Source organism: Symphalangus syndactylus, chromosome 18, assembly GCF_028878055.3.
Source record: "Symphalangus syndactylus isolate Jambi chromosome 18, NHGRI_mSymSyn1-v2.1_pri, whole genome shotgun sequence".
NCBI lineage: Eukaryota > Metazoa > Chordata > Mammalia > Primates > Hylobatidae > Symphalangus > Symphalangus syndactylus.
In genome coordinates, this window is record NC_072440.2 from 71,855,476 (window position 1) to 71,877,504 (window position 22,029).

A 22,029-nucleotide genomic window follows, 5' to 3' on the forward strand; every position below is an offset into this window, starting at 1 on the left:
ATTAGAGGCCTGGTGAAGGCTGGGGAAAAAAATAACATGCCCTGGTGCTGAATAAGTTTGAACTTCAATGCTGTCAGCAGGTTCTGGATGTGAGCTGATCTCAGATAAAACTGCTCCTTATAGGCAGAGGCGCTGGGTCCCAGTAATGCCTGGAAAAATGGAGCCACCCGAAGTGGATTCTCCTGCTTCTCAGGGAAATATCAAAATTGCTGAAATGATGATCCCTCCTTGGGAAAATTCTCACAGTGGAAGAGACAGGTTTCTATGTGGAAATAAAATAACTCTATCCAGGCAGTTTGCCGGGGCAGGGTCCCAGCCAGAGTGAGGGTACTCCCCTTGTCTGATGAGGATGAAGGGAAGGGGGGGCTTAGTCTCTTTTTCTCCATTCATCTTGGGATGTTATCCCACTTCAGCAGATGGGCAAGGAGACTCGAGGACTGCTTCATTCAGTGTGCACAGCCTTGGGCCCCAAGAAAAACCCTCATGGACACCCAGGTCTGGGAAACTACATTTTCAGGAAGAGGAAGTGTCTGCCTTCCACTCAGAAATCTCACAAACGTCATGAGAACACTGGTTCAGAGTCCACAGAACTCGATGGGGGTCCTAGCTCTGCCACATACCAGCTGGTAACCTGTTTCTTTAGCGCTGAAATAAAAATAACAATCGACCCTACCATATACGGTTATTAGGATAAATACATTAGTCAATGAAATCAAAGGCTTGACATAGTGCCCGATGTATAGTTAGCGTTGAATAAATGGTAGGTATGATTTATCATTATCACCAAAGGGGTGCAAGCCAATTTTCATCTCCTCTCCAACCCTGAGCTTTTATTTACTGAACCAAATCCATCTCCCCTACTGAAGAAGAAATAGGGGCTTGACTGATTTCCACAAATAGGTACAAAAAACAGTGACCTGCACTGGAGATAATTTTTGCTAGTAGCACTCTGTATGGTAAACATGCCTGAGGGTAAAAACAAGCAGATCCTTAGAAAGACACTGTAAGGCAGACACACCTGAGTGTATGTTCCAAGCTAGGGGAATCCAGGCATAGCCAACCCAGAGACTCATTTCTGGTCTATGAGGAATATCTGGTCCCCAGCCTGTCCTTTGGATCACAGGCCGTACAGGGAATTGACGCCCTGAGTTTTGGGTTACATGAAGATTGCCAGGTGGACGTCATTAAGGGGAAGGGGTTAAGTGAAAATGCTATATCAACTGCATGCTGTTTGCAAGTGGCTGCAGTTTTCCTGCCCAGCCCACCACCACCAGGCAGTGCAGTTATCTTATCCAGCCCACTGCCACTGGACCATTTCCATACGTAAGGCGATTCTCCTGTCCAGCCTGTCCTGTCCAGCCTGCTGCCGTTGGACTATCCCCTGTATGTAATCCCCTGATGAAACCCCAAGTCTCCGCCGGGCAGGGTGGCTCATGCCTGTAATCCCAGCACTTCGGGAGGCCAAGGCAGGCGGATCACGAGGTCAGGAGTTCGAGGCCAGCCTGACCAACATGGTGAAACCCCGTCTCTACTAAAAATACAAAAAAGAAAAAAAAAATTAGCTGGGCATGGTGGCACACACCTGTAATCTCAGCTACTCGGGAGGCTGAGGCAGGACAATGGTGTGAACCTGGGAGGCGGAGCTTGCAGCGAGCCGAGATGCACCACTGCACTCCAGCCTGGGTGACAGTGCGAGACTCTGTCTCAAAAAAAAAAAAGAAAAAGAAAACAAAAGAAAGAAACCCCATGTCCATATGATGGCTCTGGGTCTCTCCTTCAACTTCTTGAACCTGCTGGCTTCCCTATTGAGGTTAATAGGGGTTCAGCACAACACACCCCTTCCACAGTTTTACTAGCCATGCTCACCAACCCCCTTCAAAGTGGTTTCTGCATTTCTGTGTAGATCTTGACCAAGAAGCCTTAAGAAGGCTGAGATCCATCCAGCTGAAGCCCATCCATGAAGATCACCTTCTTTCTTAACCCAATCCTTGATTGACATCTTAGTATGTATGCATCAGACAGATTATCCGAGAGGCAGCTTGGCAGTCAGAGAAAATGCAGACTTTGGGCAAGACATCCCTGGTGAAAATCCCTTGCTAGCTATGGGTCCTTAATCAAATGATTCACCTGTCAGGCTTGCATTTGACTTTCAGAGGCATTTTGGGTTTTAGAAACAGTGCATGTGGTTGGGGATACATAGGGTGCTTCTTTCCCATGCCAGTTGTTTCCTTCCAGTAGAAAAAACTTCCTGGCCCCTCTCCTCTCCTTGTTTGTCTTTCCTAGGGAAGAAGAAAGTGTTTTATCTGATGGTGCATTAAAACATAAGTGTGTGTGTGTGTATGTGTGTGTGTATAGATGACAGAGATGGATGATAGAAAGATAGATAATATAGACATGAAAGAGAGAGAGACAGACAGAGAGACAGAGAGAGAGAGAGAGAGAGATGGTAAAGGTAGACGGACCCTTCTACTCTTCTTTCTAACATGTGAGCTACCTAAAGGAAATTCATGCTTCCCCTGCTCCCTGGTACTTCAGTTTTTATAGAGGGCATAATCCTGCAAGTCACACTGCCCCTATAAGAGGTCTGCCTTTGGTTGAGATTCCCAACATTTTGTGCATTGAGGTATGAATTTCGGGAGAGAGACAAAAAGAGAAATTTAGGGAAGCAAAAAAACATGTAGAGACAGAGCCTTTTGGTAATACCCCGGTGGGTGACCAAGCTTTATGATACTTGGTGCAGCGCAGGTTATGAGCTGAGCCTCATCCTCATCCTGGGCGCATACTTTGAATCCTAGTTTTATGGCTAACTAGCCACGTGACCTTGGGCAAATGACTCTGCTAGCTTTACACAGAGGAAAGGAACAATGAGGGATTTTCCATTACAACATCTGTTTGCCTACAATCATCAGCTTTAAAATTTAAAAAGACCCATGTGCTTGTCTCTGGATGCGCTGAGGATGGGGCTGGGGGCATTAGGACCCCCACCACATTCATGATTGGGGTGTTCAGAAATTATAAGATGCTCATCTAGCCTTTTAATTATGTTAATGTTTTGATCCATATTTGGCTATCAACTTCCTATCTTTCCTTTACAGCAACCAGGCCAGACTACGAAGAGCAAATCTTCATTTGTTCACTCAAAAAATTGTTTTTTTCTGATACTTATGGAGGATCTACTGTGTGACATATCTAGATCCTCAAGATACAGCATGAACAAAAAATAAAATTGTTGCCCTCATGGAGCTTATAGTCTAATGAAGGAAGACAATGAAAACATTTTTTAATGTTTATTTCAGGGAGAGGGGGAGAAGAGAGACTGTTCAGGTGGCAATAAGTGCCCAGTAGGAAAACAAATGAAACAAGAATCAAGCAGTGGAGAGTGGGAATATTGAAGGCTGTGGCCATTTTATATAAAGACCTTCAACAATAGGCAAGCGTGCAAATGATGCAAAGATGTTTGAAACTGTAATCAGTGAAGGCTAGCTTTAGTCCCTCTTTGTCTATACCCCTGGAGCTAAACCACCTCCAGGCCCCTGAGGCGTCTCCTGAAACATGTGCAATTCAGACTGGCCAGATGCAAAGCATGTGCCAGACAGGCAGGCAAAGGCAGACCTCCTTCAGACCCAAGCAGGGAATGAGTTATAGTCAGGGAGAACTGACTCAGAGAAAGTCTTCACATTCTCCAGCCCTGAAGCGCTTGAGCATGGCTGCAGATTGGAATCATCTGGAAAGATTCCCCCCACCCCCCGCACCCCCTGCCCCTCCCGAGATGGAGTCTTGCTCTGTCGCCCAGGCTGGAGTGCAGTGGCACGATCTCGGCTCACTGCAATCTCCGCCTCCTGGGTTCAAGCCATTCTCCTGCCTCAGCCTCCCGAGAAGCTGGGACTACAGGCATGCACCATCACACCTGGCTAACTTTTAAATTTTTAGTAGAGACGAGGTTTCACCATGTTGGTCAGGCTGGTCTCGAACTCTTGACCTCATGATCTGCCCACCTTGGCCTCACAAAGTGCTGGGATTACAGGTGTGAACCACTGCACCTGGCCAAAGATTTTTAAAATACGGTTCTCCTAGCCCACTCCCAGATACTCCAACTGGATGGCCTAGTGTGAGTCTCATGTAGTGTCTTCTTAAGGCTCCCTAAGTGATTCCAAAGTGCAGCCAGGGTCAGGGACATCTGCCTGGAGACCTAAGCAGGGCATTACTCACAGGAGACATGGAGGTGACAGGATTGGCCTCAGGGGCTGGGGAGTGGCGCTCATAAGAGGAAACTCAAAAGAGGTTAGAGCTTTTTTCTTGCTGGAAGGTGCTCCTTGGAATTCCTGCTTTGGGGATTGTTTTGCATCTTGGAAGTGCTCTCCCAAAGCAGGAAGGTGCCAAAAAGTAGAATCACCACCATCACCATCCCAGAAACTCCCATCCTTGAAGGAAAAACTAGAAAAACTTAGAAGTCCAGAGGAAAGGGGCAAAGGCAAGCCCCCAGAATAGTTGCCTTCCCCTCTAGCCCAGACAAAAGTAGCTCTCGCAGTCTCAACATTCACTACTGGCCCAGCCCAGCTCACCCCAGTAGGAAATCTCACAGAAATCTGAGGCCAACAAACACCCAGTGAGAAATCAAGGGCAGCCACTGCCTCAACTGTCCTCTTCCCTATTGGGGTGCGCATGGATCTTAAGGAACTTTTCAGGGGCTGGGGATCTTGGCCAACTCTCTCTCCATTAAACATAGCTAAGGAGTTCATGACAGGAGACAGGCAGGTGGGTGACAATTTAAAAATAAAGGAAAACAATAGCAAAGCACGCACTAGGTACTGCCATGAGCAAGGATGCCTTCGAATGCTTAACCTGTATCCCATTTGGAATCCCAGCACTATTGGATGTGTGCAGTAGGGTCTCCATTTTACAGATGACAAATCCAGGGTCAGAGAGGGCAGGTAAGTCACCTGATATCACACAACTGGCCAGACATTTCCAAATAGCCCCATCTGGCTCCTAAGCAGTCACAGAGATGGGCCCATGTTGGCCAACACCAGTGAAGACTCTTTGAGGTTCAATTTGTAGACTGTCTCCTAATACCCACAGTCCTGGAGTTGTGCTCTGAGGAGCCGGGGCACTCATGGCACTGTTGCACACAAGGACATCTGAACTGGCTCCTGGGAACATTTTGCATCTGCCAGGCAAGGCCAAGGGAAACTCCCCCCAGCATTTGCTTTTTGTAAAGGAGACTTTGGAGGGTTAAGTTTCCAGCCTCAACAGGCTTATCAGAGAAACTCCCTGTGCTAGACAGTGAATCACAGAATAAAGTCAAACCAGCTGGCAACCCTGCTGTGCAGGGAGCCTGAACTTGATTCAGAATCCAGGGGATGAGCAGAGGGTAATGAGACTGGTGGGAGAAGGGGAAGCTAATGGGAAGGACTCATTTCTTGCTTTGTAGGGGCTGCTGCCAGACAGGGTGAGGAGGCACCCAAGACTGACAGCTTCTGCTTATGGATTTCAGCCACGCAATGATGTTTTGCTTCCCCAAGCACACCCCCAACATGACCTATATTTGGGTGTAATAAAAACTGCATGCTGGGTGGATTTTCTTAGCAACACACGTTCTTCTGACCTTGCCTGCAGTTCCTAGGCCCTAAGTGCACAAGACAGCAGATCATACAGATGCACCCTCTGCCTCCATTCAACCAAGGTCAGCAGCCAACTGTGGGCCAGTCCAAGCCCTTTTCATGAGCCTTTGCACCAAACTCAGCCCAAGGAGATCCTGAGTAGCTGCTCTGGGTCAGTAGAGAATGTCTTTCTAGTTGGAGAAGCCAGCATCTCACCCATGGAGGTATTTTATTATCACTAGATTGCCAAAATGCTCTGCTCATCAAGAAATAAGAAGAGGGGGCTCCATTTTCCTCCCATCACACCTGTTTCTCCCAGTTGCCCTCATTCAGAGAGCAAGTAATACATTTCTCAGAACAGTATACAAATTCTCAGATCCAGCCCGATCAGCTCTGTTTGCCTCAATGCTGCCCCACTTGCCCCTGCCTTTCTTGTGCTTTCTCCAAGGCCCTGACTCCAGCCTCACCCCTCTACCTTGATGCACCAACTGGCCATCTTCCCAGTTTCCCATCTTTGGCTTTATTTCCTGAGCTCTCTCATCTCACCTCTGGCAGAGCTCAGCACAGACTGACAATTCAGTAATAAACCTTCAGTCTGGCATGTCCAAGACAGTTACCATGTAATCTAATTGGAGAGGGAAACCCTGGATGAATCTGTTTCATTGCTTCTCATTACCCATTACAATTGGATAATTTTGAGTCCTGAAGACTTTTCAATTCAGTTTAGTGGGCATAAACTATACACCTATTATACATTTATTATACATCTACTAGATATGTGTATAGCACTGGGCTGGATGCCCTATGGGACAGATGATGGCACAGAATGTTGGTGCTCAGAGAAACCAGCAAAAGAAATTCTTAATACATAACCTATGGAGCCCTGGGGTTATTACATGGATGGTTCTAAGTTCTTTAAAAACAAGACATAAATTTTTATTTCATAAATTTCCCTCATGCTACGTTGTAAATTGCCTATCTGGGAAAACATTTTTATGTCAAATTATATTGCTAAGGTATTGTTTTCCTCTTAACAAGTGCTATAATCATGGTCGTCATTTTATGGTATTTAGAATAGAATCTCAAAGTGATAGGAAAGAAGAAAACCTACCTGCAATTATGGCTCCAACATGGCCGGTCTACATCAGTCCTAGCTTGACCTTGAAAATGTCAGCAAAGCTCACCTTGCCCATACATTCATCACCAAACAGGGCAGAGCTCCAACGTGGCTGTCCTTTTGAATGACTGTGATCTTGCCACAGAAAGCTTAGAGCCAACCTAACTGAATTGTCACCTGACCTTTGTCCATTCTTAATCTAACATTGGACAGTATGAGTCACTGGAAAAAGAATGCTCAAAGCAAAGTCTACAGTGCTCTCCTGAATAACAATGGCAACAACAATTAAAAAACAACACAGCAAGAATAATGGCTAACCTTGAGTGCTTATTAAGTACCAGGCATTCTGCCAAGGACTATACATATAGTTCACTTAATTTTTTTAAAACACACACACACACACACCACATTAGATATTCTGTCATTCTTCACATGTTTCAGATTTTTAAAAGACTGAGGCCTAGAAAGATTAAATAGCTTTCCCAAGGCCACACAGCTGGGAAAGGGGAAACCAAGATGCAAATCTGTTTTCACCTACCTCAGAACACAGCACTGCACCTCAAAGCTATAGCATCTTGCCCGCCACTCTCCTTAATCTTGGAGTAGTGGGTTCCTGTGTTCCATGATTGGGAGAGAAATTTACTGGTGAACAAATGGATGATATCTTGGTGCTGTAGGTGACATGGAACGGCTGATGAAGCCAACATGGTTGCCCTAGGCTGCTGTGGAGCTACGAACAGTTGTTTGTTCTCTTCAACCCAATGGTGGAGACACCAATCCCATTTCCCGGTGCTGGCATCAGCTCCTCTATCTCCTATGGTGATCTATTTCCCAGACCACAGCACAACCAGCCCCCTCCCCTGCCCCAGAAGTAACTACATCAACCTACTACTGCCTCTAGCTGGATGTTTGGTGGGAATGATTCTTCACTTGAAAAATCTGCAATAATACTAAAACTTGTATTTGGCCCACCACAGAAGCCTTATCTGGAAGATGTAGAAGGTTCTATGGGAGAATTAAATTCTGTGACATTAACTGAAATGCTCTTCACCTGTATTTCCCAACACTGCCCTTTACCCCCTGCACCACGCCAACCAGCAGCAAAAACTTTCTGTATGTCCTACCCTCAGTGGAAAAGGATAATACAGCCTAAAACAAAACTCGACTGGGTTTTAGAATGCCAGTTTTACAGCCATAACAGTGACAGCAGTCTTAACAGCCTTGAGAAAATACTCAAGAGCTGATCTTTGAACAAAAGAAGGCATAGGCATTAAATAAATGATAAAGAAGACTAAGAGGAGAGGTAACATATATGACATGGGCTAAGAAGAAGAGATAGGTTACCATACATTTGGAAGAGGGAAGTAAGAGACTAGGTTATTGAAGTAAGTTCCAGAGGAAAGGACCACATTCTCACTCTTGCCCTTTCCACTTAAATCTGGAAAGGAAAGAGGATTCACAGAAACACCAAATGGCTTGTGGAGATCTCAGAGCATAAAATATCTGTACCTTCCCCTCCAGGGTCCCTTGGGGAGTCTGCAAGCCTTGCAGAGAGGTTGTTCCCAGCAAGGCACAAGAGTGGTAGAGTTAACAATGGCAGAGGAAGGAGTCTTGGTGGATGGGCCTGAGGGTGGCCTCATAGAATGGTGTCCCATGCACCCCAGTGGGGAAATGGGGGGAAAGACACTAAGAGTTGCAAAGCCATTGAGGAGAGAGCAGAAGGGCTAAGAAATTGTAACTGACCCAAAGGGGCCTGAGTCAGGATGAAGAAACTGAGAGCATGGCCTATGAGTGGGAGACCACATAGTACCAGAGACACCACAGAGGCAAATGTCAACACATGGTGATAGGGACCCACCTTCTTCAGATATTTCATCAGAGATCAGCACGAACAAAGGATGATCATGGACCAGATGCCCTATGCCCAACTGATTCCCGTCCCTTGAGGAAAAACAAAGGAAAAGGGAGAAGCTGAGCATCTTGAGTTAATTGTGTATTTGTCCCAAAGAGACTAAGTATTAAATTAGACTTGGCTGAGCCTACTTGGTTTTGCCAGATTAAGTTTTTTGCCCTTATGGAATTGGAGGCATGAGAGCTAAGATACTCTTTTATATAGAAATAAAGCAAATTAACATCTTTACAAACCTGAGTTGGTTTTTTTGTTTTGTTTTGTTTTTTGTTTGTTTGTTTTTTGAGGTGGAGTCCCGCTCTGTTGCCCAGGCTGGAGTGCAATGGCGTGATCTTGGCTCACTGCAACTTCCACCTCCCAGGCTCAAGTGATTCTCTCGCCTCAGCCTCCCAAGTAGCTGGAATTACAGGCACTCGCCACCATGCCCTGCCAATTTATGTATTTTTAGTAGAGACAGGGTTTCGCCATGTTGGCCAGGCTGCTCTCAAGCTCTTGATCTCAGGTGATCTGCCTGCTTCAGCCTCCCAAAGTGCTGGGATTACAGACGTGAGCCACTGCACCCTGCCCAAACCTTAGTTTTGAGGACTGTTGTGACTATGAAAATTCAGCCCCCAACAAGTGCTCATGGAATTGCCAAGGAAAAATAAAAACCACATAAACAACTTCATTTTAGGGCATGGTCAAGCTACTTTGGGTCTTGGAACACTAGAAAAAAAAATAGAAACATCATCTCTGTTACATGGCATTCACTCCCAAGACATCAAATTTTCTCCAGTATTTTGAAATAGGTCATGGAATTGGCAGCCATTTCCCTTCGTCTTTCAACAGTATGTAACTACTAATGTATTTCAATGAAGCTAATTCCTGTTTGTTTGGTTTTTTATCTATTTTCACTTACACTATCAATGAAGAAGTCCTATTTTGCAAGTCCCACTGGGAATCTTCTCTTACCATCCACTTGTTCACAATGATAAATGGTTTCATTGCCAAGCAATTTACTTAGAGGGAAAAAATGACACTCAGGGCACACACAAACATAAATACCTTCATTGCTTGGAAACACATCTGGGATAAGGGGGACCATTTTTCTCCCTCTCATAGCATTCCCACCTAGGCTTATAAATAGTAACATTTTCCCTCTCTTTCCAACTTTTTCTTTATTCCCATGATGGGAAAGGAAGTGTCTAGCATTCAGTGATACAATTTTTCCCTACAGAGCAGAGGAAAAGAGTCTCTTACCTAGCCCTCTTCCTTGTGTTTTTTTTTTCTCTCTGGCATCCACCTACTCAAAACACACACATATTTTTAAGCTTCTACAGGGGGACAGCTTCAATTCCAGATGGTTACTTTCATTCTAGGAGAGGATTATAGAAAGTCTGTTCAGACTACAAATGCAAAATGGGTTCCCATTCTAACTTCATCAATAATTAAGCTGGTATTTGATCTGCCCCATTTGACCCCAATGTACTTCTCTCAATTGGCTCTAAACTCAAAAGTGGGAGAAAGGTATAATATATTGGCCCCTTAACTCTTAAAAGGCTTTTGTGTTCTGCAAATATGGTAGATTAGAAAAATGGCCACAGATTAATCTCCTTTCCATACCCACAGCCTCACAAGGTAGTGTTTCTCACCAACAGTTGGAGTTTGGGTCCATGCCTTGAACGTGGGCTGACTAGTACCTTGCTTTGACCAGTAGGACAGGGGCAAAGGAACAAAAACAAATACTTGAAAAGTACTTGAAAAGTACTTGGTCTTGTTCTCACAGGCTTGCTCTCTGGCTATTCATGGAAGCCAGCCACCATGTGAACAAGCCCAGGCTAACCACCTGGAGGATAAGAAACCAACATGGAGAGTGAGCTCAGATATGCCAACATCAAGACCAGGCTAGCTACCACAAGCCAGCAGGCCCTTGCCAATCCACCAGCAGGAATGCAGATGCATGCACAAGCCCAGTCGAGATCAACTGAGCCCAGCTCAGACCAAAAGAACCACCAGTTGAGCCCAGCCCAAACCGCCAATCCACAAAATCATGAGCCAAATTAATGGCTGTTGCTTAAGCACTAAATTTTAAGAGAAGTGATACAGTGAAGAAAAAAGCATCAGATGACATTGCCCCTTGGTTGCTTTCTATATCGGTGTGCTCAAGTGTCAGATCCAGCTGATCAACCTCAGTGAACTTCCTGTTATCCTCTCCTTGAACCACCTTTTTAATACTTATCAAGGAACAGGAGTAGAACTCGGAAGCCCTTATCTTGGGATGCTCACCAGATTCTAGACGGTAAGTCTTAAAGCACTCAATGGAACTTCTGGCATATATTACTATTATCATTATTGTTATTATTGCTTCGCAGATTAAAAATGCTCTTTCTCAAAATAATCTGACAGGGAGAAATTCTTGGTGGACATTTTTGGCAAGTTGGATAAAGTAGCAGTTTGAATTCAAGCCCAGCATTCACCGTTACAGACACTGCCAAAAAGTTCGTAGCATTTCAGCAATTTTCACTCTTCTGAAAGAACTAGGAGGTGGAAAATTATCCTGTTTCCCAGTCAAGAAAAAATGTTTTTGTAGACTGTTGTACACAGTGACAAAACCTTGTCTGTTTCTCCATAAGCAGAAATCTGTAGATCCCAGGAAATATAGCAGAATTCTTCTGAGGTTTACTAGTGTGTAGACAGCCTTACGATTGAACTGGATTCATAATCCTTGCCTTGCTAACACAGATGCCATCAAGAATGCACAGCCAACCTCATTAACTCTAGGACAAAGGGGATTATACAAAATAAATTAAACTCAAAGAGTCTTAGAGGATTCTGGGCCTCCTTGACACACATCTGACCTTGTGTGCAAAGTGAGTTCTGGAAACAATAATGGGGTTTGCTACTTACCTTTCTGAGTCACAGTTTGGGGACTTGTTGCCAAAAAAACAATGTTGAAATGATTAGATTGCTAGAATCATGCTGTCATGCAAAGACAGCTCCAACATTTCTATTTCTTTTTTAAGTCAAACAACAGCAGGCTCCTCACTGAAATGTTACATTTCAGCAGAATTTCAATTTACATTTTTCATTCATTTGCAAAATTTGGATTTATTGCTTTTTTAAGGAAGAAAGCAGTAATATTTTGTGGAGGGAGGCAGGAAATGAGACAAAATTTTTGTAAGACTTGTTTTTATGGTCTGTCCATATGAAAAAAAATGAAATTCCCATGCAATAAAATAAATCACAAGCAAAAGTTTGTTTATATGTAGTTCCACGCATGTTTCTGCAGAGAGAAATGATAGCTTTTATCAGTTGATCAGAAGGGGGAAAAAGGATTAAAAGTATTTATCAGAAAGAGGAAATGGGCAATAATACAGCAGTTAAAAAATGTGTTCAGGGGCCAGCGTTTTTTACTTTTTGCCACTTACTAGTAGAGTGATTTAGGAAAATAAAAATATGTCTGAGTTTTATTATTAAGAATGTGGCTAATAATGCTTATCCAATAGAGGAGTTGTAAAAATTTGATCAGATCAGATATATAACTGGGATATAGTAGGCACTCAGTAAATAACAATGTACTTTCTGTCCTCTAATTGAGCCCCTTCTGTTATATTTAAAACTTTCACAATCCAAATCCAACACAAATTCTCAAGAGATTTATCTATCAACACTCCATATGTTCTTGTCATATATCCCAGCAGCCCTGGCCTGCTATGTGGTTTCTTTCAACTTCCCTAACCCCTTCTTACCAGTAAAATAGGTATCTACCTCATGGAATCACCATGAGGATCAAATGATATTATATATACAAAGAACTTGGACCAGGGCAGAGTGTATGATAAGCACTCAATAAATGTTAACTAGATATTACACTTATCATCCTCCTCATCATCATTATTACATACCTCACCCTGACCTCTCCTTTCTCTGTATCATCACAGATGACACTTTATTTTTCTCAGCTTTCCTACATCCTGCTCATGTGTAAGTCTCAATTCACTGATCCCTCCCAGGAATGGTTGAGCCACCATGCCCCCGATCCACGTGCCTCTCCTATCTCACATACCACATCACTCTATGGTTCCCTGCCCATCTGTCTGTCTCTCTAGCTAGTCTGTGAGCTTCTAAGGGCAAGAATTGTGCTTTATTCATCTCTGTACTGCCAGGGCCCAGCACAGAGCCTGGTTTATGGCAACTGCTCAGTGAATAATGGTGCAATTGAAAGAAAGAATAAATGTATGGATTCTATCTCCTTCCAAACAAGCATAGTTCTTATTTAATTGCTTCATTTAACTATTTTAGTTTTTAGTGGAAAAAATGATTTAAACTGGTGTCTTAATCCATCCATTCAGGCTGTTAATAACAAAATACCATAGACTGGGTGGTTTATAGACCACAGAAATTTATTTTTTACAGTTCTGGGAAGTCCAAGATAAAGACAGAAGAATAGTTGGTGTCTGGTGAGGACTTTCTTCCTGGCTCATAGATGGTGTCTCCTCACTGTGTCCTCACATGGTGGAAGAGACTAGTCAGCTCTCTGATGTCTCTTTTAAGAGCACTAATTCCATTTATGAGGGCTCTAATCTCATGACCTAATCACTTACCAAAGGCTTCACCTTTTGATACCATCACTGATATGGTTAGGCTTTGTGTCCCCACCCAAATCTCATCTTGAATTGTAAGCCCCATAATCCCCATAATCTCCACGTGTCAAGGGAGAGACCAAGTGGAGGTAACTGAATCATGGAGAAAGTTTCCCCCATGCTGTTCTCATGATAGTGAGTGAGTTCTCACAATATCCAATGGTTTTATGAGACTCTTTTCTCTTCACTTGGCACTTCTTTTTCTTGTCACCTTGTGAGGAAGTTGCCTTGCTTCCCTTTCACCTTCCACTATGATTGTAAGTTTCCTGAGGCCTCCCCAGCTATGCTGAACTGTGAGTCAATTAAACCTCTTTCCTTTATAAATTACCCAGTCTTCGGCAATTCTTTATAGCAGTATGGAAACGGACTAATAGAGTAAATTAGTACCATAGAGAGTTGGGTGCTGCTATAAAGATACCCAAAAATGTTGAAGCAACTTTGAAACTGGGTAACAGGCAGAGGTTGGAACAGTGAGAAAGTTTGTAACTTCCTAGCAACTTGTTGAATTCCTTTGACCAAAATGCTGATAGTGAAATGGACAATGAAGTCCAGGCTGAGGTGGTCTCAGACAAAGATTAGGAACTTCTTGGTAACTGGAATAAAGGTGATTATTGCTATGCTTTAGCAAAGAGACTGGCAGCATTTTGACCCTGTCTTAGAGATCTCTGGAAATTTAAACTTGAGACAGATAATTTAGGGTATCTGGCAGAAGAAATTTATAAGCAGCAAAGTGTTCAAAATGTGACTTGGGTGCTCTTAAAAGCATTCAGTTTTATGCATTCCAAAAGAGATGGTTTGGAATTGTAACTTATGTTTAAAAGGGAAGCAGAACACAAAAGTTTGGAAAATTTGCAGCCTGACAATATAATAGAAAAGAAAAAAACATTTTCTGAGGAGAAATTCAAGCCAGCTTCAGAAATTTGCATAAGTAATGAAGAACCAAATGTTAATTACCAAAACAATGGGAAGTATGTTTCCAGGGCATGTCAGAGGTCTTTATGGCAGCCCCTCTCATCACAGGCCTGAAGGCCTATGGGGAAAATGTTGTTTTCTGGCCAGGGCTTAGGACCTTGCTGCCTTGTACAGTCTCGGGACTTGGTGCCCTGTGTCCCAGCCATGGCTGAAAGGGGCCAACATACAGCTCAAGCCATTGCTTCAGAGGGTGCAAGCCCCAAGTCTTGACAGCTTCCATGTAGTGTTGGTCCTGCAGGTGCACAGAAGTCAAGAATTGAGGTTTGGGAACTTCCACCTAGATTTCAGAGGATGTATGAAAACACCTGGATGTCCAGGCAGATGTTTGCTGCAGGGGTGGAGCCCTCATGGAGAACCTCTGCTAAGGTAATGTGGAAGGGAAATGTGGGCTCAAAGCCGCCACACAGCATCACCAGTGAGGCCCTGCCTAGTACAGCTGTGAGATGAGGCCCACTGTCCTCCAGACCCCAGAATAGTCGATCCACCAACAGCTTGCACCATGCACCTGGAAAAGCCACAGGCACTCAATGCCAGCCCATGAAAGTAGCCAGGAGTGGGGTTGTACCCTGCAAAGCCACAGGAGCAGAGTTTCCCAAGACCATGGGAACCCACCTCCTGCATCAGTGTGACCTGGATGTGAGACATGGTGTCAAAGGAGATCATTTCAGAGCTTTAAGATTTGACTGCCCCACTGGATTTCAGACTTGCATGGGGCTTGTGGTCCCATTGTTTTGGTCAATTTCTCCTATTTGGAATGGATGTATTTACCCAATGTCTATACCTGCATTGTATCTAGGAAGTAATTAACTTGCTTTTGATTTGACAGGCTCATAAGCAGAAGGTACTTGCCTTGTCTCAGATGAGATTTTGGACTTGGAATTTTGGCTTAATGCTGTAATGAATTAAGATTTGAGGAACTGTTGGAAAGGCATGATTAGTTTTGAAATGCGAAAAGGACATGAGATTTTAGAGGGGCCAGGGGTGGAATGATATGGTTAGGCTTTGTGTCCCACCCAAATTTCATCTTCAATTGTAATCATCATAATCCCCAAAATCCCCACGTGTCAAGGGAGAGACCAGGTGGAGATAATTGAATCATGGGGTGGTTTTCCCCATGCCGTTCTCATGATAGTGAGTGAGTTCTCTCACAAGATCTGATGGTTTTATTAGGGGCTCTTCCCCCTTCACTTAGCACTTCTCCTTCCTGCCACCTTGTGAAAAACATGCCTTGCTTCCCCTTCACCTTCTGCCATGATTGTAAGTTTCCTGAGGTCTCCCCAGCCATGCTGAACTGTGAGTCAATTAAACCTCTTTCCCTTAAATTACCCAGTCTCAGGCAGTTCTTTATAGCAGTATGGAAAAGGACTAATACAGTTCCCTCGGAGATTTGAATTTCAACAAATGAATTTTGGGGGGATGCAAACATTCAGACCATAGCAAGTGATTTAAGCAAAAGGGAATGTATCTCTCAATTAAGAAGTCCAATAGACAGCTCCTGGCATACCTGGATGCAGGTATTGTACCCACCTCTAACTCTGCTTTCGTCCATGTTGGTTTCATATTGATGCAGCCTCAGTCGTGCTCCCTTTTGGTGGCCAGATGGTCATTGGTGACCTCAGACTGCATCTTCCCAGACTACTTGTGCCAAGGCAAATAACTTATTCTTCCCAATAGTTCTATAAATGTTCCAGAATTGAAATTAACTGGCTAGATACCCTCCCCTGGAGAAAGGTAGTAGGAACTCCATATTCTCTAAAAGACTAGTTGCTTCCCAAAGGAAATTAGGTGTGGTTACCAGAAGAAAATATATAGGCTGAACAGGCAAAAATATACTTGTCTATCACAGGTTCCCTCTCTGTCTCTAGTCCTGCTTGCTCCTAAATTTTCACCTAGAGACTTGGGCTTCCACCAACACTAACCACCTGCTTTCTTCTTCTCAGTTTGTGGTAGCCTCTGTCTTACAATCTGTGACACTTTGAGAAGACCCACTAGCCACCCTCAGTCTGTGCGCACACGGCCTGCTTACTTAAGTCATATCTGTGCAGCTTCCTGATCATACTCAGTGCTGGAGTTTTAGAGGTCTCAATACTGGACACCTCTTTCCTGCCCTGGTGCAAGACCAACTTAGAAATAAGCAAAAGATTCAGGCAGTTGGGATTTTAAAAGTTCCCTTCCCCACAGATAACAGTTGTTGGAGAACAAGACTTAAATGAGTAGCAGCAATGGGTTTCCTAGTATTGCACATTAGAACTGGGCAGACTTCTCTACCTGGTCACACAGAGTGCTGAAAGCCTGCTGGCTTCCCCATGGAGCCTGCCCCAGAAAAAAAAATTGAAAACATGAAAACAACTCTACTCCTACCGCATTGAGGAGTAGAGTTGTGCTTTCTGCAGGCAGGAGGGAATAAAGAGAAAAACAGAAAGCGGCCACGCCAGGGATGCCTAGTTCCTTCTCCCAAACTAACCAATCAAGTAAGTCTCTGCTCCCCCAGAGAAGGAGTGACGGACGTGTGAGGGAGAGATGCCTGTGTATTACACCAATGCATGCTCTTCTGCATGCAGTGGGAGACAAGAGTCCCCCAACAATCAACCTGGGTCTGGCTTGTTTGTGCATCACTGGTGCTGTAATCCTGACAAAGAAAGCACCTCCTTTCCAATCATGTTCTCTTTGCAAGCAGTTGGAAGTAATCAATAGGGATGTTGTCACTCTTTGGACACCCCCAGGAAGATCCCACCTCCAATTTCACAAGTAGCAGGATGGGGCATGGGAAGAGGCTGAAGGGGAGGGGGCAAGTAGCTGACCCATTAAAATCAACTTGATGGCAGTTCCTTTTGTCTTCCAAAAAAACAAAGTGTGTGTACTGCCAAAGATTTTTGCTGACTCTTGGCTTCTTTGCTTTTAGTGCTATTGTTCACCCTGGGGATTTATGGTAATTCTTACTCCCTAAAAGATATCTCTGTAAGAATGTCCATAAATTTAGAAGGAATTGTTTCGATTTTCCTTACTAATTATTTTGCCTCTCAGTTATACATCAGCAATTTTTGAAGTCATAGGATGTTTCTTAGATACAATGGAGTATGAGACACAGGGCTCTGGGATCCAACAGATACCTAATTAAGAGTAAATCAGGTAAAAGCACAGACGGGGAACCTACTGCACACAGAAGATTGCTCTACCTGCCATGGGAGGCTGGGGGGGAACAGAAAAGTAGTGTCTGACCTTGAAGCAATAGCCATTCCCAAGGCTACTTCCATGAATACAAAATAACTTAGGAAAGCAAGCACATTTTAATACAGCAAGTTTTGTTCGGGATATTTCCAACTATATCAGACAGGGGTCTCTTGATGAGTACACAAGGGAGGCTTTTCTTTCTGTTCTCTATACAAGAAAAGCCAGTGTAGAGTTTTCTATACAAGAAAAGCCAGTCTAGTCTTTTACTGACAAATTATTTTGTTTGCAAACCATGAGCCATGAATATCATACAAGCTAATTATGCTTTTCTTTTTTATTTTGGCTGCCAGGGAGCTCAAAACCAATATTCAACCCACTTCTAACAATTGTATAGGCGCTTGTAGCAGGCATTTTACATACTAATCTTAGGTTTCCTTGGTTCTCCAATCCTAATGGTCCCTTCATCCTAATTTGTTCATCCATTTATGGTTGCCTGCTCACTGGGTTACAGAGTCCCTGGCCTTCACAGGTTCACAATTTTAGAAAGTGGCCCCAGCTACCTTTCTCTGCTTCTCTGCTCAATTTCAGAAGATGTTTGTCATTATAGAAACCTGGAAGCAGCCCATGCCTGGAAACAGGTAAGGGGTAGCTGAGATAAGGAATGTTCTTGACTTTGGGTAGAAGGGAAGAGACTAGAAAAAAACCCCTAGAACAAAGGCTGAGAGTAGAACAGAGTGTGCACAGCCAGGAAGGGTAATAAGCATTACAGAATTGAGTAGAAGTCATGAACAAGGACTTCCCAGAGCCTGGGTTGAGGTAGAGGGACAGAAAAGGATGGGGGTACTTACATATGCTGTGGAAGATGCATCACTGGGAAGGAGAACATATATTCCATGAAAGCAGGAGACACACTTTCTTGCCCATTACTGTCACACATGCTAAGCATGGGATTGCATTCAACTGATATATTTTCAATGAACAAATGCCTCAGTAGGGATGGTTCATTCGTGATCTGCTTCTCTCTTGACACCTCTATACCTTGAATTCAACCTTCCTTTCATTCTCTGATGCAACAGTGCTGGAGAAGCAAAGTAGATACAGTGACCTAGAATCAACAGTTGCAATATTAGTGAGCCCTCAGCATGTTGGACTAGCCAATGTACCAGGGGAGATACTGATGCCATCTTATTTATGATTCTGCAGAGCTTAGCAGTTTAGCACACAGGCTCTAGATCCAGATATCTTGGATTCATCTCCCAACTCTGATACCTGGCATCTGTAGGACCACAGTCAAGTTATATGAACATGAACACTCTGTGCCTCAATTTCCCCATCTGTACAACGGGGATAATAACAGTAGCAACTGAATAGGACTGTTGTGCTGACTGACTGAGCCAAGATATGTGCCTGGTATATAATAAATACCATATAGGTGTTAGTCACTATTTCTAGCTAAAGACCTGGTCAGCTATGGCTCATACCAGCCTGGTGATGCTATAGACTTTACTCTTTATAGTGGAGCAGACACTGGGAGCCAGGGTGGTACAGAGCATGGGAACAAGCTACAGAGAAAGGGAAGAGGTCAACAGAATAGGGTATCAATGAGGATGGGATCAGGAAGGACAGAGTGCACCAGCAGAACATGCATCTGGGAGTGTACCCCTCCGAGTCCTCATTGGCTGGGATTCAAACATGAGACCCAAGTCTCTAGACCAGACTGGAAAGACCAAGTCAGAGGGCCAAACCTGGAGGGTCTGGCACACAAGGAAGAATCATTGGTTCTTGGCTCCTTCCCAACATTCTTCTGGGGAAAAAAAAAAATCCTTAGTCCTTCCCTAGTGTTTTTCAAGGAACCACCATTCAACTAGTCATGTAGGCAAATACCTTAGAACTACCCTAGAGTTATCTCTTGCCCTCATCCCCAGAATTTCCACTGCCAAAGCCTGATCTACACCCAGCTACTTCTCTCTATCTCTGCTACTGCCACCTGGGCCAGGCCACCATCACCTCTTGCCTGGGTAACTGGTCAGACCCTGCTTACTGGTCTCCCCAGACCTTCCCCTTCTCTCCACAACCCACTTTCTGAACAGCAAGCAGATGGATGTATTTTTTAGTGTAAATCTAATCACACCTTCTTCTACTTAAAATCTACACTGGCTTTCTGTCACCCTTGGAATAAAATTGATGCTTCTTCCATTAACCCATGAGGGCCTCAATCATCTGGGCTCTGCTGATTTCACCCTTCAACACGTTCCCTCTCTTGTTCCATAATTTAGCTGCATCATTCTTTTTTGCATTTCCCAAACATGCTAGACTATTAGCACTCTGTGGCCCTTTGCGTTGGCTGATCCATCTGCTTAGAACTTTCTAATTTCCAGTCTTTTCCCCCTAGACGGTTCCTTTTTGTCATTCAAGCCTCAGCTCAAATGGAAGACCTTCCCTAGCCACCCATGCTGGGGAAGCATCCAATTCAACTTTATCTCACCCTCCGCCTCCAACTTCATGGCACTGAAAACTAATAGGAATGTTCTTGTTTGTTTGTTTACTTTTTCACTGTGCCCCCAAGTAGAAGGTGAGCTCTACGGGAGCAGGAATTTTACCTGTCTTGCTATCTGCTATTTCTCTAGATCAATACAGTGCCTAGAACAATACCCGGCACATAGTAAGTGCTAAGAAAATATTTGTTGTATGAGCAACTTAATCAATCAGAATGTGCCCCAGAGCCTGGGGTGTAGTCTTTAACCCTCTGTAATAGAGCAGACACTGGGAGCCAGGGTGGTACAGGACATAGGAACAGGGCTATAGAGAAAGGGAAGAGGTCAACAGAATAGGGTATCAGTGAGGATGGGGTCAGGAACTTGCATAAGCTTGCAGGTAAGTGTAAGGAGAGAGAGGACACAGAGACCAGCAGTCAAGCAAGACATGAGCAGCAATGTTCAACTGGATTGCAAAGCCATTGCCTTGGAGATGGAAAATCTATGTGTGAGGGGAGGTCAGGGCAGCTACTTGGATGGAGCATGTCAAGCTGACAGAGAGCCCATTTGGTCCATCCATCCTATCAACAAATCTCTAGGAACTTCTGCCATGAGCAAGGCAGTAAAGTGAAATTTGTAAAAGACAAAGAAATTAGTGCACTTCGGTCCCTGCCTAAAGTAGGCTCCTGGGCTACTGAGAACTCAAGTATAGATGTGGTACTGTGTGGTAGGTACTATAACATTTAGAGTCTAAGGGGGCACAAAAGAAGAATTCCTCCCTCAAGTCCACTCTGGGGCCAAGGAAGGCTTTGCAGAGAAGGGGGCAATTGAGCTGGGCATTGATGGCCAAGGAGTTCCAGGGAATGACGTTAAAGCTGGGAGAGTAGAACACCTGAAATCCTGTGAAATCCACAAAATTCGTTCCCTGGCTTGTTGGCATTGTGCTTCCCCAGCTAAACACCCCCGGCTACAACGTCTGCCAACTATCTGCCTTTTCAAATCATGCCTTTTATCTGAAATAGCTTTGAAGCTCCCTGGGCTTACTCTCTTCCATTGTTCAAAGTAACTACTGGAAACGCTACCTCTTAGCAGTGAACCGTCACTCTGATCCATCGCCAGTGGGAGGTTCAATTGGTACACCCTTTGGAAGAGTAATTTAGAAGACTGTTTCAGAAGTCTTTTTTAAATGGCCATGAATTTATTGTTTTGAATAATCCTGTTACTGGAAATCTACCCCAATGAAATGATCCTAAATTCAGAAAGAAAGATAAAAGCTGTATGTGTAAGTGTTCACTATATATACTAGTTATATTAAGAGCAAGCTAAATGTTCAGTTATAAGGGAATTAATATTTTTAAATGGTTCATGCAGTGAAATATTATTTAACCATCACAAAGGGCACTTTCTTAGAATATATAAGAGCTCAGAGAAATACTGCTAAAATAATGTTACGTGAAATAGGATTTCCAGACTTATGGGTAATATGAACACAACTATACAAGAAAAGTATGCTTTTGTCATCTTATGACAAAGGCTGGGAAATGAGTAGGAGGAATGTTACATGCTCCATTACTGCATCTTGGGAGGTGTTTATCAATGATATGCAGGAAGCACTGGGACTGTTTAAAAGGATTGGGTTAATGTGCTGTTGAAACCCAAACTGAAAGTGGCTCTTGCACTTGGACTTTAAGTGCCCATTCTACTGATACAGCTTGTCTTCCCCTTCTGCCACCCAGACCCCACACAGAGAATACAAGCTTCCCCAGGGCATGAAAAGAGACAGAGACTGAGAAGGAGAGAGAAACATAAACCTAGCAACACAGACACACACTCTCAACAACAGGGAACTCAGAGGGATGACACATTAGAGATACATTGAAGGAAGCTATATTGTCCATGGAAACCAGCTGATAAAGATTTAACTCTTAAAGCAAACTTGGAGCAAGTGCCTAAGTGATGACTCTCAATGAACTCATGCCAGTTAGAAGGTCTGAAAACGGGAGCCAGATCTTCCAATACTCTAGTCTTCCATACTGAGCAATGTGGAACTCTCAGGAGATTCCACATAGCATATCCTCAAAGACAAAGATGCCAACCTGACCTGAATTTGGATAGGTCTACCAATCTCACTGGCCAAGAGCTCACACCAGTTCCTCAGTGTGGG

At 43.9% G+C, this 22,029-nt stretch overlaps 1 long non-coding RNA gene across 1 annotated transcript in view; it reads right to left on the reverse strand.

The window, feature by feature from the left end:
* Positions 1–1,607: 1,607 nt before the first annotated feature.
* Positions 1,608–22,029, reverse strand: part of LOC129467958 (uncharacterized) — a 120,765-nt gene continuing 100,343 nt past the window's right edge. Inside the window, exons 5-8 of the long non-coding RNA XR_010117216.1 lie at positions 18,240–18,496; positions 9,866–9,980; positions 8,576–8,658; positions 1,608–2,279 (exon numbers count right to left, since the gene is read on the reverse strand). This is a non-coding gene — a long non-coding RNA (uncharacterized lncRNA). The remainder of the gene's footprint in view (positions 2,280–8,575; positions 8,659–9,865; positions 9,981–18,239; positions 18,497–22,029) is intronic.